The sequence below is a fragment of the Erpetoichthys calabaricus genome, chromosome 11 (genome assembly GCF_900747795.2).
Source record: "Erpetoichthys calabaricus chromosome 11, fErpCal1.3, whole genome shotgun sequence".
Lineage (NCBI taxonomy): Eukaryota > Metazoa > Chordata > Cladistia > Polypteriformes > Polypteridae > Erpetoichthys > Erpetoichthys calabaricus.
Window position 1 is genome coordinate 83,836,388 of NC_041404.2, and position 18,579 is coordinate 83,854,966.

Here is an 18,579-nt window from a genome sequence, read left to right on the forward strand (position 1 = left end):
GGAAATCACATGGGACCGTTCACACCCCGCCACCTCAGCCGACTTTGGGGTTTCCCTCTGCCTCCACATAGGGCTGGCCTTCTCTGGACGTGAGCCACCTGCCTCACCTCCTCCCTTATCAGAGGAACTGGCGCTCTTTCTTTGGTTCCTCTTCCTTCTCTGGGACACTGTGATGGTTTGGGTCTCCCTATGGGAGAGGTATAGACCCTGTCCCGTCTGCGTCCCTGTAGAGTGACGTGAGACTGAGGCTGGCTCGGGGCATGGGGCCCTGAGACACCTGGCACTCATCAGCCGGTGCCCTGACATTGATGTGAAGAGACTCCTGCTTTGGCTTTTGTGTAGATATGTGGATTTTTTGTAAGTGCTTCTTTTCATTTTCTGTTTTTTGAAATATAGCTTATTTTTAGATTAAGACTTTGAATTATAGGCAGGCTTTGCTTTGTTTTTTTTTTGGTTTTGCTTTGATTCACCTTTTAGGTGCATCTTTTTTGTATTGTCTTTTTTCATTTTTGCTTATTCTTTAATATCTCTTTAATACATTTTCAAAGTTTTGTGATTGTGTCATAGGGTTAATGTTTACCTCTCTGTCTTTGGATATTTTTAGGATATTTATCAGCTGAAGCCTTCCTTTGAATTTTTGGGAAAAGACTGATATTGATTTATGGGCCTCAGAGGAGACTGAAGCTAAATTTTGAAGGTGTTACTTCAGTTAAAGCTGGAGAGCTTGCAGGTATCACAACACATTCACATATGTTCCAACATTAAACCTTTGTATGGCTGGAATTATTTGTGAACTACGCATTGTACATCATGTTATCTGAAGGTACTGTTGAGGAGAACATAGAAAGGTGCCCACAACTGACTATCAGGTGAAATGAATGTAACCACTAGATGGTGATCTGGGGGGATGTAGGCTGGACTGTAGGCTGGATGATAATAACTTACAGTATATGATTATTTGCAAGTACATATTAAATAGATCAAAGTGAAATGATTTAATGAACTAATAGGTTTATAGCCGATGCTGATGTTTAACCCTGTGAGTTTATGATTTGCCATCTCACAAACTCAACAGCAGGTTTTAAAAACAAAATTTAGGCCAGAACACTCCTGTAAGGCCTAAAAACAAGAATCAGTCAGACCAAAAACTCAAGAAAAAGGCTTCAGTGCCTGTGCACTCCAAACTGTATGAGCCTACAAAAATTGCAATAGAGGGGATATTCTTTAGCGGTGTTCTTTAATATAAATATAAAAGCTTTAATCAAAAAGTTAAAAAAGTAAAACATGAACAAAATATTTCAAAAGGACTGCCTGACAGGGACATGTCCAAATATCAATGAAGTCAGGTCCACAATACAAAAACCAGAATCCAACTTCTCAAACAGTTCATTAACAGAAAGTCAAAAAGTACAACTGACTTAATCGACAAATTCAGCTCCAAAAGATAGCCAAACAAAAAGACCAGGAGTCAATGCCTCATCAGCCACCTCTAAGCACTAGAGTCCTATGAACACTTCTAAAAATGCCCACTGGAGGGGGGACTCTCATCAAAAAACCCTGGCTAGATTCAAATAGGGCCATATAGAATCTTTATGAAATAAAAGATTTATTATCACAAAAATGTTCTGTAAATACACGAAGCTCCATGTACTACACAAGGCAAAAAGGAGTCACCAGCAAAGGTAATCCAAGGTGAACAAGTCCAATATACAATCCAATGGTAAAGTTAAAAAAAAAATCCAAGGAATCAAAATAGCAAAGCACATCAGAACCATGAGTAACAATCACCAAGCACATTCGAAATGAGCCATCAGGAGCTGTTGGGTCTGTATAAGGTGGAGGGGAGTTCCTGGTGGTGATTGGCAAGTGGTCCTACCTCTTGGGGGACCACCCACAAAATACACAGAACATAACAAAGGCAGCTTACATACATAGACAAAATCAAAAATAAAGAATGATGTACATAATCAACATAAATAAAAGAATAAAACATGAATTTGAACTCCAGCTAGGGAAGCAGTTCTGTCTGAAACATAACAGTATGGTTTCAGTCAAACAGTTGCAACATCAGAAGGCTCCGTACCCTTAAACTAAATAAACAAAAAACAAGGAACATCACATATATATTTAATTACATAATAAACATAAAATATAAAGTCATACTAAACAAGATCATATTACAGTAATACAAGAATGTTATAGTACAAAAAGGAAGAAACCAAAGGTATATTCATTCACAAAATTTAAAAAATAATATAAAGAAAACAACAAAAGAAAAAAAAGTTAAAGTTACTCAAACTAGGTATGAAACCCTAAACTGACATAGTAAACAAGCAGACTGTGATCACATCTTGTGCAGTATTGCCTGCCAATGATGACCACAGAGTTGCCATTTCATGTTTCAATCTTTAGCATTTCCAGAATAACTGCTACAGTGTACTGTTTTTATCGATCCATAAAACTTGTTTTAAAATTGACTAGATAAGCAAAATTTTGTCCACATTTAAAGTATTGTACACTTTCATCACAAAGTGGATTATTCTGAGACTTTTTTGAAGTCTTTCAAACTGTTTTCCTTTTTGTTTGAGGATTTTTGATTGAAGAAGACCTGAAAGTGACTGATTTCAGTTTATGAGAATAAATACATACATCATATGTATTTGCATGTCCTTGAAAACAGTGCTAATTAATAGTTAGCATTTATGAATGCAAAATGTTTAGAAATTGGGACACAAGCATGATGAGGCCTTTATTAAAATTAAGTGCAATAACATATGGCTGCAGCCTGCAGACATGGCCTTTAACACCCCCAGCTTTCCATGGCACTGACCATCCAGGCCACACCGCCAGCATTTAGTGTCCATCGTCTGCCACATTGCTTTCATTGTAGAACTAATAACACTGATTAACCCTGAAACAATTAAAGATAACGATATTGTCGTTAATATTTTGACAAGGATTTTCTTCTAATGAAAGAAGAATCTGAGTTTCTGTATTAATTATTATTGTCGTGGGTTTTTTTTGGAAAACAAAATCAGTTTTTATAACATAAAAAGTGGATCTATAATAATAAAAGGCAAAGCCCTCACTGACTGACTGACTGACTGACTCACTCACTGACTGACTGACTCACTCATCACTAATTCTCCAACTTCCCGTGTAGGTGGAAGGCTGAAATTTGGCAGGCTCATTCCTTACAGCTTACTTACAAAAGTTAGGCAGGTTTCATTTCGAAATTCAAAGCGTAACGGTCATAACTGGAACCTTTTTCTTATACTGTATACGGCCATAGCAGGCGGTTGCGTCTTGCATCATCACGCCTCCCCGCAGGCGGTTGCATCTTGCATCATCACGCCTCCCCGCGGCTGCTGCGGAAATCACCACGCCCCTCACGTAGTTCACTGCCTGCCCATATAAAGCCGTTCTTCGCTGCGGTGTGTGAATTCCTTTCCTTGCTTCGCCAAGGAGGCATTCTTTTCAAAGCTTATCCACAGTTTTATAAACGAACGAGATATAAAGCCGTCCTTTTTCCTTGCTTCGACAAGGAAGCTAAGGTGCTCTGCAGTTTTTTTGTGAAGCGGTCTTTACACATCTTTTTCGCTGTGTTATAAACGAGCGAGATATAAGGCCGTCCTTTTTCCTTGCTTCGCCAAGGAAGCTAAGGTGCTGTGCAGTTTTTTTGTGAAGCGGTCTTTACACATCTTTTTCGCTGTGTTATAAACGAGCGAGATATAAGCCCGTCCTTTTTCCTTGCTTCGCCAAGGAAGCTAAGGTGCTCTGCAGTTTTTTTGTGAAGCGGTCTTTACACATCTTTTTCGCTGTGTTATAAACGAGCGAGATATAAGCCCGTCCTTTTTCCTTGCTTCGCCAAGGAAGCTAAGGTGCTCTGCAGTTTTTTTGTGAAGCGGTCTTTACACATCTTTTTCGCTGTGTTATAAACGAGCGAGATATAAGCCCGTCCTTTTTCCTTGCTTCGCCAAGGAAGCTAAGGTGCTCTGCAGTTTTTTTGTGAAGCGGTCTTTACACATCTTTTTCGCTGTGTTATAAACGAGCGAGATATAAGGCCGTCCTTTTTCCTTGCTTCGCTAAATAACATAAGGCGCTTTGCAGTTCGCCAAGGACGCATTCTTTTCAAAGCCAATCCACAGTTTTATAAACGAACGAGATATAAAGCCGTCCTTTTTCCTTGCTTCGCCAAAGAAGCTAAGGTGCTCTGCTGTTTTTTTGTGAAGCGGTCTTTACACATCTTTTTCGCTGTGTTATAAACGAGCGAGATATAAGGCCGTCCTTTTTCCTTGCTTCGCCAACGAAGATAAGGCGCTCTACAGTTTTTTTGTGAAGCGGTCTTTACACATCTTTTTCGCTGTGTTATAAATGAACGCCATATAAGGCACATTTCATTTCGGCTTCTCTACTTTTGTTTTCTTCGTTTATACAGTATATTTGAATCCCTTTCTTTGCCTGACTGCCTGCCGATATAAGGCGCTCCGCAGTTTATAAAGCACATTTAATCCACCGGTTCTCCGCTGTTTTATTGTTCATTTGTTAAGATTGTTATAGTTAATGTGTAGATAATTTACACTTACTTTAGTGTTCAGGTACCCATTTTATTTATTTAATCCGCGGCTTCTCTGCTGCTGTTTCCTTCGTTTATATATTTGAATCCCTTTCTTTGCCTGACTGCCTGCCCATATAAGCCGCTGCGCAGTTTATAAGGCACATTTAATCCACGATTTCTCCGCTGTTTTATTCTTCATTTCTTAACATTGTTATAGTTATTGTGTAGATATTTTACACTTACTTTAGTGTTCAGGTACCCATTTTCTTTATTTAATCCGCGACTTCTCTGCTGCTGTTTTCTTCATTTATATATTTGAATCCCTTTCTTTGCCTGACTGCCTGCCCATATAAGCCGCTGCGCAGTTTATAAAGCACATTTAATCCAAGATTTCTCCGCTGTTTTATTGTTCATTTCTTAACATTGTTATAGTTATTGTGTAGATATTTTACACTTACTTTAGTGTTCAGGTACCCATTTTCTTTATTTAATCCGCGACTTCTCTGCTGCTGTTTTCTTCGTTTATATATTTGAATCCCTTTCTTTGCCTGACTGCCTGCCCATATAAGCCGCTGCGCAGTTTATAAGGCACATTTAATCCACGGATTCTCCGTTGTTTTATTGTTCATTTGTTAAGATTGTTATAGTTATTGTATGGATATTTTACACTAACTTTAGTGTTCAGGTACCCATTTTCTTTATTTAATCCGCAACTTCTCTGCTGTTGATCAAGTACCCATTCCCTTTATTCTTGCAACTCTACCCCTATTAAAATGTCTATCGAGGTGATCACCATCAATCAAAGAACTATCACTTACCGAGTGGTGTGTATGCCCGGAGATGGCGCCTGCCTTTTCCATTCTGTGTGTTACATATTGCACGGACATATCAGGCTCTCTTTTGATATCCGCAGGGACATTGTGTCTTATGTATTAAATGACTGGGACAGGTTCAAAGTGTGGACTGATGATGGTACAGGAGATAATTATACTACACAGGAGCACTATAAGACTGAAATGCTTAAGCCCTTCACCTATGGTTCTGCATGTGAGTTGATGGCTGCTGCTGAATTGTTTGGTTGTCGCTTTCAAGTATACCGAAATGGCCAAATATTTTACACCTTTGGAGAACCGTCAATGCCTCTTAAACATCTTAGATTCACAGGTGACGATTTGAGTAGTGGACACTTTGATGTTTATGAATATTTCAACTCTCAAAACAAGGATGCGAAGTTATTGATGAAGCCAGTTGTATGCTTATATCGATTGACACATACCGAATGTCAGTTCAACACAAATCCAGCTCGAGCCGATTATGACAGCAGCAATCCAAGCTGTGAGAACACAGTAAAAAGGAGGCGTATCAGACGTCGTGGTAGATTTTCTGATACAGCTAGACGGAAGCAACTTCGTGCAGCTGCCGCCAAATACTCGCACAAAAATCCACAACTTAATAAACACGCTGTGGCTAAATACTCAGAAGCAAATCCACAAGTTCATAGGGACGCTGTGGCTAAATACTCACAAGCAAATCCACAAGTTCATAGGGACGCTGTGGCTAAATACTCGCAAGCACATCCACAAGTTCATAGGGACGCTATGGCTAAATACTCACAGGCACATCCACAAGTTAATAGGGACGCTGTGGCTAAATACTCGCAGGCACATCCACAAGTTAATAGGGACGCTGTGGCTAAATATTCGCAAGCAAATCCACAAGTTCATAGGGACGCTGTAGCTAAATACTCGCAAGCAAATCCACAAGTTCATAGGGACGCTGTGGCTAAATACTCGCAAGCAAATCCACAAGTTCATAGAGACGCTGTCGCTAAATACTCGCAAGCAAATCCAGAAGTTCATAGGGACGCTGTGGCTAAATACTCCCAAGCAAATCCACAAGTTCATAGAGACGCTGTCGCTAAATACACGGAGGCAAATCCACAAGTTAATAGAGCTTCTGTTTCTAGATACGATCCAAATAATGAAAAGCGGCTCATACGAAAACAACAAGTTTGGCTCAAAAAAGCCAATTGTGGATTTGCGTATGACCCAAACATACATTATGAGTCTGACAAAACAGTACACATTGGATCCATTGATGTTCACTGTGACTATTGTCAGGCTCAGAAGTGGAAATGCGAGTCTCCTGGTTTGTGCTGTAATGGTGGTAAAGTCTCTCTCACTCCTTTACGTAAGCTTCCTGACCTTCTTGAGAGCCTGCTAAATGGCGAACATCCTCAAACTGAGCATTTCTTGAACAATATTCGAAAGTACAACAGCGCATTTCAAATGACGTCATTTGGTGCTAAACAAATCGTTGAGGGAAATTTTATGCCTTCATTTAAAGTTCAGGGACAAGTGTATCACTTGATTGGCAGTCTTTTACCTATGCCGAGAGAGGAACACAAATTTTTGCAAATTTATTTTGTCGGGGATGATGAAAAGGAAGCACAAATCCGCTGCGCTAATTTTTCTGGACTTAACATACCCCTGGTCAAGCAATTACAAAAAATGCTCCATGACTGTAACACTTACATCCAGGACTTCCACTCCACAATGGACAGTATTTCAGATGATGACAAACACTTCAAAGTTGTCATTCACGCAGACAAAAAACCATTACATGCACACAAAGGCAGATTTAATAAACCCACAGTTCATCAAGTTGGTGTTGTCATCGTTGGGCAAACGTTCAACAGTAGAGATATTGTCTTGAAAACCAGAGACAATAAACTACAACGCATTAAGGAAACCCACAGATCCTATGATGCACTTCAATATCCTCTCATGTTCTGCTATGGTGAAGACGGCTATTCTGTGTCTATACCTCAAGTTCATGCTACCAGTAAGTTACCTATGAACAAAACCGTCTCTGCAGCAAACTTCTATTCATACCGCTTTATGATCAGACAACATCATGATAATACTATCCTTTTCTTCCGAAGTTTATTAAATCAGTTTTTAGTTGATATGTATGCAAAAATTGAATCCGAACGACTCAATTATATCAGACTAAATCAGAAAAAACTACGAGCGGAAAATTACGTTCACTTAAAAGATGCTATTCACAAAAAAGACACTGATTTAATAGAACTTGGTCAAGCTGTGATATTACCATCTTCCTTCACTGGAGGACCTCGCTATATGCATGAGCGTACACAAGACGCAATGACATACGTACGTCATTATGGCCGCCCTGACTTATTCATCACATTTACTTGCAATCCTAAATGGCCTGAGATCACTGAAATTCTCCTTCCACGTCAAAAACCTCACGATCGCCACGACCTTATCAGTCGTGTATTTCATCTCAAGATTCGCAAAATGATAGACTTGCTCACGAAGAGTAACATTTTTGGCTGTACAAATTGCTACATGTACACCATAGAGTGGCAAAAGCGAGGTATTCCCCATGCACACATTCTATTGTGGTTAAAAGATAGGATTAAACCAGCTCTCATCGATGAAGTCATCCATGCGGAAATTCCTGATCCACAGACTGGCCCTGCCCTACACAAAATAGTAAAATCCACCATGATTCACGGCCCATGTGGACCTCATAATATCAACTCACCCTGCATGATCAACAGAATATGCAGTAAGAAGTACCCGCGTCCGTTCATCTCAGAAACTCAGACCGGAGAAGATGGTTACCCTCAGTACCGCCGGCGCGGACCTGCTGATGGAGGTCATACAATTAACATCAAAGGAGTAGATATCGACAACAGATGGGTGGTCCCTTATAGTCCTGTGCTGTCCCGCTTCTTCAATGCTCACATCAATGTCGAATTTTGCACTTCAGTAAAATCAATCAAATACATCTGCAAGTATGTTAACAAGGGAAGTGACCAGGCAGTATTTACAATACAAAATGAAAATGACGAAGTATCTCGATACGAAGCTGGTCGTTACATTAGTAGCTCTGAAGCAGCCTGGCGCATTTTCTGTTTTCCCATTCACGAACGTTACCCTCCGGTCGTTCATCTTGCTGTGCATCTTGAGAACGGACAAAGAATTTATTTCACAGAAGCCAACGTTGCCGATAAAGTACACAATCCACCACAAACCACCCTTTTAGCATTCTTTGACCTTTGTAAACACGATGATTTTGCAAAACAACTTCATTATAATGAAATTCCATCATATTATGTGTGGGCAAACAACATGTTTCGTCGAAGAAAACAAGGCAACCCTGTATCAGGACATTCGGGAGTGAAAAAGCATAATGTGCTGGGACGGGTCTACACTGTACACCCCAATAACTCTGAATGCTACCATCTTCGACTGCTGCTCAACAAAATCACAGGTCCCACATCTTTCAAATCTCTCAGAACAGTTGATGGTGTCCTACATCCGACCTATAAGTCAGCCTGCAGGGCACTCGGTTTATTACATGACGATATCAACAGGGACGAGACTCTACAGGAAGCTGCTCTGTCTCGCTCACTTCAAAAGATCCGTGAACTGTTTGCTGTCATGTTGGTGTTCTGCCAAATGGAAAACCCCTTAAACCTATGGGAAAAACATAAAGACAGCATAGCAGATGATATTAGGAGACAGACTGAAAAAGATCATATATGAACAGAAGTCCACCAGTGGTTAAATTTGATCTATAACAACTGTCTACAGTTGCTTCAAAACTACGTAATTCGTATTGGAAGTCAATCTCTTCATCATTACGGTTTGCCTTCACCTTTAACACAACTGGTACAACTTACGTCAAATCCCGAGTACTTGAAAGAGACATCTTACAACACCTCGCAATTGGCCAATATAGTCACAAATAACGAGCGTTTGCTAAATAGTGACCAAAAGTCAGTTTATGACGAAATCATGAGCAGCGTTGCGTCAGCCACTGGCACAGTGTTTTTCCTTGATGCTATAGGAGGAACTGGTAAGACATTCCTAATAAACCTTCTCCTTGCAAAAATCCGAGCAAAACGTAACATTGCCATAGCTGTGGCTTCTTCTGGCATTGCTGCAACTCTTCTAGAGGGTGGCAGAACTGCTCATTCAGCTTTCAAGCTGCCTCTGAACCTCAACCATACTGAATCCCCCATGTGTAACATATCAAAGCAAAGCAACATGGCTGAAGTGCTGCGACATTGTCAGCTTATTGTCTGGGATGAATGCACTATGGCACACAGAGCAGGTATTGAGGCTTTAGATAGGACCCTCCAAGACATCCGAAACACCAACAAACTTATGGGAGGCTTGACAGTGTTACTGGCTGGAGACTTCCGCCAAACCCTACCAGTCGTGCCCAGAGGAACACGCGCTGATGAAGTTAAAGCATCTCTGAAATCTTCATACTTATGGCCACAAATAAATGTTGTTACTTTAAAAATAAACATGAGAGTTCATTTGAAAGGCGACAAAAAAGCCGAGGAGTTGTCTGCTCTTCTGATGAGTATAGGTGATGGCACCTTCATACAAGAAAATCGTAAAATAAATATTCCTACAAATCTCTGTCTCATCGTGAATACCTTACAAAGCCTTCTTCAAAATGTTTACCCCGATCTACGAAATCTCCACCAAAATAACGTGTCATGGTTAAGAGAGAGAGCTATCCTGACACCAAAAAATGACATGACTACGACTATAAACCACATTTTACTTCAAGAACTACCTTCACAACCAAAAACATATCAATCTGTTGATTCAGTTGTAGAAGTAGAAGACGCGGTGCATTATCCTCCAGGCACTCCTGAGCATAATCTCATTTTGAAGGTCGGGGCACCAATAATGTTACTGAGAAACTTACAGCCACCAAAACTTTGTAACGGCACGAGACTTCAGGTCACATCTCTACAAAACAACCTGATTGAAGCAACTATTTTTACTGGCAGTGCCTCGGGTGACACAGTTTTTATTCCTCGCATCCCCGTTATACCATCTAATCTCCCATTTCAATTCAAACGCATTCAATTTCCAGTAAGGCTCTGCTTCGCAATGACAATTAATAAGTCTCAAGGACAAACACTACAAAAGGTTGGCATTGATTTGAGGCAGGATTGCTTTTCACATGGCCAACTGTATGTTGCATGCTCAAGAGTAAGCTCAGCACACAGCTTGGTCATATTACAACCGGAGGGACGAACTGACAACGTCGTGTACAAAGAGATCCTTAACAAATAATTATTTGTATATTTTCCCTCAGTTTAAAAATTTTTACTTTTTTCTTAATTTAAATATTCAGCCAGTATTTCGCCGCTGCGAAGCGCGGGTATTTTGCTAGTCTGAAGATAAAAATGATTAAAAACTTTTGAGGCAATAGCCATGACTTAAACATATTGTCCTTTTAACTGGGAATGTCAGAGTATCTAATTTTAGAAAAAATGAATATACTGTATATATATATATATACATATATATATATATACAGTATATATATGTATATATATATACTGTATATACAGTATGTATATATATATATATATATATATATATATATATATATCTATACTAATAATAGGCAAAGCCCTCACTGACTGACTGACTGACTGACTGACTCATCACTAATTCTCCAACTTCCCGTGTAGGTAGAAGTCTGAAATTTGGCAGGCTCATTCCTTACAGCTTACTTACAAAAGTTTGGCAGGTTTTATTTCGAAATTCTACGCGTAATGGTCATAACTGGAACCTGTTTGACTGACTCATTCATCACTAATTCTCCAACTTCCCGTGTAGGTAGAAGGCTGAAATTTGGCAGGCTCATTCCTTACAGCTTACTTACAAAAGTTAGGCAGGTTTCATTTCGAAATTCTACATGTAATGGTCATAACTGGAACCTGTTTTTTGTCCATATACTCTAAATGGAGGAGGCGGAGTCACGTATCGCGTCATCACGTATTACGCCTCCTACGTAATCACATGAACTGAAAACGAGGAAGAGATTTACAGCACAAGTCAAACGCGGGAACGAAGGTAAATGATGTTAATTGTTGACTGTCTTTTAATACTGTGTACTTGTTGAGTGTCTTTTAATACTGTGTAAGCATACAGTACATATTAACACATGTGCAATTAAACGTGTGCATTTACGGGGTGATTTCTCAGGCTTAAAAGCTCGCCTTTTATTAAAAAGGTAAATGCAAACTCTTTTCATTCTGAAGGGCACAAACCACGTTAGATTTCAGCCGTTAAACGCGCAAAAATGTCAGTACACCAGATAAATAAGCGCAACATATTATCAGTTGTATTGTATGCTTACAATACATATAGAAATGTGTTAATCGTTAACTAATATTATGGGATGGTGTTTTTCGACTCGCGCTTTAATTTAAACGATTGCATGTCTTGGTGGGTTTGCGTAGCTTATTGTCAATATATCTTTACAGCTCTTTTTAAGACTTAATTTAAAAAGGTTTTCTTCTTAATAAAAATTTAAAAGCAGTACTTCGCCGGTGCGAAGCGCTCACTTCACTCCCTTACGGGAATCGAACCTCGGACGTCAGCGCTAGAGGCTAAGCCCCTAAAATTGCGCCACGGCGTGTGGTTCGTTTATTTAACAGCATGTAGATCGGGGTAATTACATTCACGGCATTCGTAGTCTGATTCACAATGTGATTGTATGGGTGGTTACCTACCAGGTAACGCTTATGGTTAGCCAGCAAGTCATCTCGAAGTGATCACTCGAGTGAACGCAGCTTCACAAAAAAAACAGATCCTTAACAAACTGTTATTGGTATATTTTCCCTCAATTTTAAAAGGTTTTCTTTTCTTCTTAATAAAAATTTTAAAGCAGTACTTCGCCGGTGCGAAACGCGGGGATTTGAGCGACTGACGCATACAGACATATTCATGAGTGCAGGTACTTCGGAAAGAAAGCACCGTGTAAACCTAAACTTTAAATTAAGTTCATAGACCTACAAAAGTTTGCCATTGATTTGAGGCAAGATTGCTTTTCTCATGTACAACTATACGTTGCATTCTTAACAGTAAGCTTGCACAGCTTGGTCATATTACAACCTGAGTGCTGAACTGACAACGTCGTATACAAACAGAACTATAACAATCGTAATAAACAAACAAAAAAAAAAGCGAAGAACCCTTGGATTTAATAAAAAAGGCTCTTTCCTTGGCGAAGCAAGGAAAAAGGAAGACCTTATATGGTGTTCGTTTATAAAACAGCGGAAAAGCTGTGTTAAGGCTGCTTCACAAAAAAACAGATCCTTAACAAATTGCTATTGGGATATTTTCCCTCAATTTAAAAAGCTTTTCTTCTTCATAAAAATTTAAAAGCAGTACTTCGCGGGGATTTAGATATATATATATATATAGAGAGAGAGAGAGAGAGAGTGAGATATAGATATATATATATATATATATATAGATATAGATATACATATATAGATATAGATATATATAGATAGATATAGATATATATAGATAGATATAGATATAGATATATATATATATATATATATATACACCCTAAGTTCTTGTCAATAAGCCGCGGCTTATCTAAGGAAAAAAGTTGTGAAAATGAAAAAATAGAATATCGGCTTATACATAAGTCCGGCTTATACATCCATCGCGGGGGTTGCGTTCCAGAGCCACCCGCGAAATAAGAATATCCGCGAAGTAGAAACCATATGTTTATATGGTTATTTTTTATATTGTCATGCTTGGGTCACAGATTTGCGCAGAAAACACAGGAGGTTGTAGAGAGACAGGAACGTTATTCAAACACTGCAAACAAACATTTGTCTCTTTTTCAAAAGTTTAAACTGTGCTCCATGACAAGACAGAGATGACAGTTCTGTCTCACAATTAAAAGAATGCAAACATATCTTCCTTTTCAAAGGAGTGCAAAGCAAGCAGTCAAAAAAAAAATCAATAGGGTTTTTTGGCTTTTAAGTATGCGAAGCACCGCCGGTACAAAGCTGTTGAAGGCGGCAGCTCACACCCCCTCTGTCAGGAGCAGGGAGAGAGAGAGAGAGAGAGAGAGAGAGAGAGAGAGAGAGAGAGAGAGAGAGAGAGAGAGAGAGATACAGATAAAAAAAATCAATACGTGCCCTTTGAGCTTTTAAGTATGCGAAGCTCCGTGCAGCATTTCTTTCAGGAAGCAGCTGCACACAGCCCCCCTGCTCACACCCCCCTACGTCAGCGCAAGAGAGAAAGTAAGCTGGATAGCTTCTCAGCCATCTGCCAATAGTGTCCCTTGTATGAAATCAACTGGGCAAACCAACTGAGGAAGCATGTACCAGAAATTAAAAGACCCATTGTCCGCAGAAATCCGCGATATATATTTAAATATGCTTACATATAAAATCACAATTTAAATGACCGCTACGCGCTCGTGTTGACTCGGCGACGCCCAGAGCAGAAAGAACGCGCTCCGGCCGCTCCAACCGCACCATGCGGGGAGTGAGAGAGACGGCAATATCTCACACTCTCTCCCCCCTTAAAGAAATTAAATGGGCGCGAGTGAGACCACTGACCTCCCTCCCTTCTATTAGTTATAGGTTATAGTACGTTCGGCTTATCCATGAGTCCGGCTTATCTATGATACGATTTTATTTTAAAAATTCGTATGATTTTTGGTCTCCGGCTAATACATGAGTCCGGCTTATAGACAAGAACTTAGGGTATATATATATGTAAGCTTATAAGTACTGCCTTACTTCTCTTTAAGAAAGGAAGATGTAATGATACTTGATTTAAACGATTCCATGTCTTGGTGGGTTTGCGTAGATTATTGTCAATATCTTTACACCTGTTTTTAAGACTTATTCACTGAAACGGGCTTTCACGAAAAAAGTTAGGGCTTTGCTACAGGATACACCCTCCACAAGTTAAGCAAGTAAAAATAAAAGTGTATATTTCTGCTTTAGGGCGGCACGGTGGTGCAGTGGGTAGCACTGCTGCCTCGCGGTTGGGAGACCTGGGGACCTGGGTTCGATTCCCGGGTCCTCCCTGCGTGGAGTTTGCATGTTCTCCCCGTGTCTGCGTGGGTTTCCTCCGGGCGCTCCGGTTTCCTCCCACAATCCCAAGACATGTAGGTTAGGTGGATTGGCGATTCTAAATTGGCCCTAGTGTGTGCTTGGTGTGTGGGTGTGTTTGTGTGTGTCCTGCGGTGGGTTGGCACCCTGCCTGGGATTGGTTCCCTGCCTTGTGCCCTGTGTTGGCTGGGATTGGCTCCAGCAGAACCCCGTGACCCTGTTTGGATTCAGCGGGTTGGAAAATGGATGGATGGATGGATTTCTGCTTTATTTAAACCTTTTAAGTTTGTATGCATAGCCCCATTTGGCTGTTTTAGTTTTTTTTTTCTTTCTTCAGTAATATTTAATCTCCTTAAAGAAAAAGAACATATGCATTTTACTTTTTTTGCATCTCTTTAGTAATATTTTAGTGTAAAAGGATAACCAGTATTTAAACCTTTTATGTTACTTTATAAAGTTATTTTACACAATGTAGAAATATTAATAAGAAAGCTACATAATTTGGCAGCTGCTGCTTTAATTTTCAATGAAATGAAAAAAGCTCTCCAAGAGAAAACCTCAATGAAGAAGAAACAGTTTGCAAATATATATATATATGTGTATACTAGCATAATACCCGCGCTTCGCAGCGGAGAAGTAGTGTGTTAAAGAGGTTAAGAAAAAGTAAAGGTTTCGTCCGTTTATAGGAGATGGACGTCTGAAGCAGAGCTCCGCTAGCAGCGGCTTTATTTTCCCACGTATTTCATATTATTTAGAGGTATCCTGTATTTAACCCGACCAAGGAACTTCCACTACAATATACAAGCATGAGTAACAAGAAGAAAAGTCAGAAAGAACCGGAAAAGGAACTTAAAGCTGCATCGAAGTCCGGACAGACTTCCGGCCTGAGTGCAAGTGTAAGGTATGGCATCACGGAGACTGACCTAGAACAGGCAGAAGAGTGCGCAGAATTCCTGGGACCCCGCTCCATTGTATCGTCTCCAGTCGAGAGTGAAAATGGGAGCGAAGGCGCAAGTGATACAGGTCGCGAGGAATCGCCGATTTCTGAGGATCATTCGAGACTAGAAAGGGCTCTGCAGGACGTGCTCTCATCTACTCATCGCGAGCCTGTAACAGGAGCTGCATTTTCACTTGCGGAGCACGAAAGCAGAAGCGAACTGTCCGAACTGAAAGAGATGATCGCTACACAGAAAGAGATGATCGCTACACAGTCCACTGCCATAGTTACGGCCATGAAGGAGCTTAAGAAAGATAACACAAATGATCTTAAGAAGGTGGCCACTGAGCTCAAGAAGGATAACAAAGATAAGGAAACGCGTCTATTTGAACGTTTCGACGTGAACTTTAAAGGCATGTTGGAGAAATTAGTGGAACACATTGAAGAAACTAACTCCAAACTGAAAAGGCTTGATGATCATATTAATGACGTTTCAGATCAGCTGGAAGACGTTAAGCAGGGACTCACGGCTCGAGTGGAAACAGCGGAACAAATGGCATCTAACGCCGATGAAAAAGCCACAGCTGCGAACTCGGAATACAAAAAACTTGGAGACAGACTTGCAGCCCTGGAGGATGGGTGCAGAAGAAATAATATAAGAATTGAGGGTATACCTGAGAAACGAGAAAGCTCAAGCCCAGTGAAATTTGCAGTAGAATTACTGTCTAAAATAATTGGAGATGACTTTAAACTCGACAATGAGATAGCCATGGCTTATCGCACAAAGATACCAAGCGCCTTTAAATCTAGGTCTTTTATTGTCCGCTTCGAACGACTAAGATGTAAGCTTGATGTGATGGCACTTCTCAGACACAAGCAAGAGATTATATTCGAAAATAATCTTATTCGTATTTTTCCCAACTTCTCACCATCAACAGCTGCAAAACGCAGATCCTACAACGACATTAAAAGGATGCTACGGGAAGCCGATATCAAATACAGCCTCTTGTATCCTGCCAAACTGAAAGTGGAAGTTCAAGATGGACATTATATCTTCTTCAGCAAAGAAGAAGCTGAAAAAGAATTAAAGAAGCTGTTTCCGACACTTTTTTGAAAGTTAATTAAAATTAAAGAGCCGTATTCTATCAAGGCACGGGAAAGACCTATGATCTGATCGCTGGATCCATGTTTAAAGAGACTGGTATTATAATTATACATCTTATTTTCTTTTTTTTTTTTGTTTGTTTTTAGCTGGACTTTATATGTTACGAGCTGTATATACCCGGCGTTGCCCGGGGCAGAAGTAACCTAATCGGTCAAACACTTACATATATACCAAAGTAAACCTAATCGGTTAAACAGCTTCATATATACAGAAGCGAACCTAATTGGTCAAACAGTTATGAATGTGCAGAATGATTTTACAAACATTATGCGTGTTAACAATCATTAAAAAGAAAAGATTGAGGAACTGTTCTTCTATATGTGATGAAGCCACTAATAAGACAGATTTTTTTCAGGACCCAGCTGTTTCATAACTAAACTACTGCCACCCCAAAGTAATGCCTAATAGTGGTTTTTGGGGTAGCTGTGGAATAAAAAGGGTGTTTTTTAGTCAGTAAGAATCTGACAGTACCCTTCAGTACGGGCTGAAGGGTGCCTATGTAAGGTTTTACATCCTTCCCGTATGGAAAAAAAAACAGTAAACTTTTTTTTCATCATTACAGATAATCTCAGTCAAATCGAAGTACGCATTCTCAATTTATTTTTATCTAATTTTTACTTTTTCACAAAGCCATCCCATGCCAATTTGTATGAATAAACTTTTGCTAGAGAGTTACCAAAAGTTTATTCATGCACATATTTTAATACGGATAATCTATCTCTAATCAAGGTTCTCATTTTCATTCTAATTTAAAATAATAATAGATACTCATTTTTTTCTTCTGTTTTAGAAAAACCAATCTATGCCACCTACGTCTTCGTCAAGTCAGCTTCATCACATATAGAAGAAGAGTTCCTCAATCTTTTCTTTTTAATGATTGTTAACACGCATAATCTTTGTAAAATTATTCTGCACATGCATAACTGTTTGACCAATTAGGTTCGCTTCTGTATATATGAAGCTGTTTCATCGATTAGGTTTGCTTTTGTATTTATGTAACTGTTTGACCAATTAGGTTTGCTTATGTATATAGATTAGCTGTTTGTCCGATTAGGTTCGCTTCTGTATATATGAAGCTGTTTAACCGATTAGGTTTACTTTGGTATATATGTAAGTGTTTGACCGATTAGGTTACTTCTGCCCCGGGCAACGCCGGGTATATACAGCTCGTATGTATATATATATACATATACACACATACATGCAGTTTTAATAACACAGAAATCAATATAAACATCATTATCATATGAGAATATGAAGTAATATATAAGAAGCACATTTCATATAAATATAAATTATTTAACAGTAAAATCTTCTTCTGTAATTTGCTACCGTGGCAATTTGTGTGTCTGTCCAGGATTTTAAATGACCTGTAGCTCGCAAACCGTTGCACCTATACACTTGAAATGTGGTACACATATAGTACGTCACGTCTACTATCCGCTTTATGGGTGATGATTGTTTTAGTCTTTTTATCTTTATTTTATTTTATTGTACAATCAAGTCCTATCTGCGCACAGCAGGGCAGCTGTGGGCGGATGCGTATGGTGTATTCACTCGATGTTATCGTGCATTGCGCTGTCAGTGGTATTTTGATAAAAGAATTTGAACAACATATAAGAAGCGTATAAATTATTAAACAGTAAAACATTAACATTTAAGAAGTAAAGTTACATTAAGTACTACTGCTGTGCCTTCGGGTATACCTCATTTTTTGTTTGCCCATTACATGCTTAATGTATACATTTTTTGGTGCACCTACCCGAGAACACGCGACATATAACCGAGCGTGGAGAAGCATGGATTTTTAAACACGCGTTGAGTTGATGTGCTGGTCTCCCTCGTGAATAACTGGTAATGTTTTGACTAAAATCTACAGCGAGTAAAACGACATTAGCTCCTATTTTTTTTTTACGATCTCTGAGATGTTGCTTTTTTCGGTTCAAGGCTTCATAAGTTAAAATCAAAAAAAT

The 18,579-nt window shown here is 39.4% G+C and overlaps 1 long non-coding RNA gene across 1 annotated transcript in view; it reads left to right on the top strand.

Annotated features, from left to right (window-relative positions):
• Positions 1-623: 623 nt before the first annotated feature.
• The window catches only part of LOC127529655 (uncharacterized), a 27,960-nt gene continuing 10,004 nt past the window's right edge, over positions 624-18,579 (top strand). The window contains exon 1 of the long non-coding RNA XR_007936271.1: positions 624-730. This is a non-coding gene — a long non-coding RNA (uncharacterized LOC127529655). The remainder of the gene's footprint in view (positions 731-18,579) is intronic.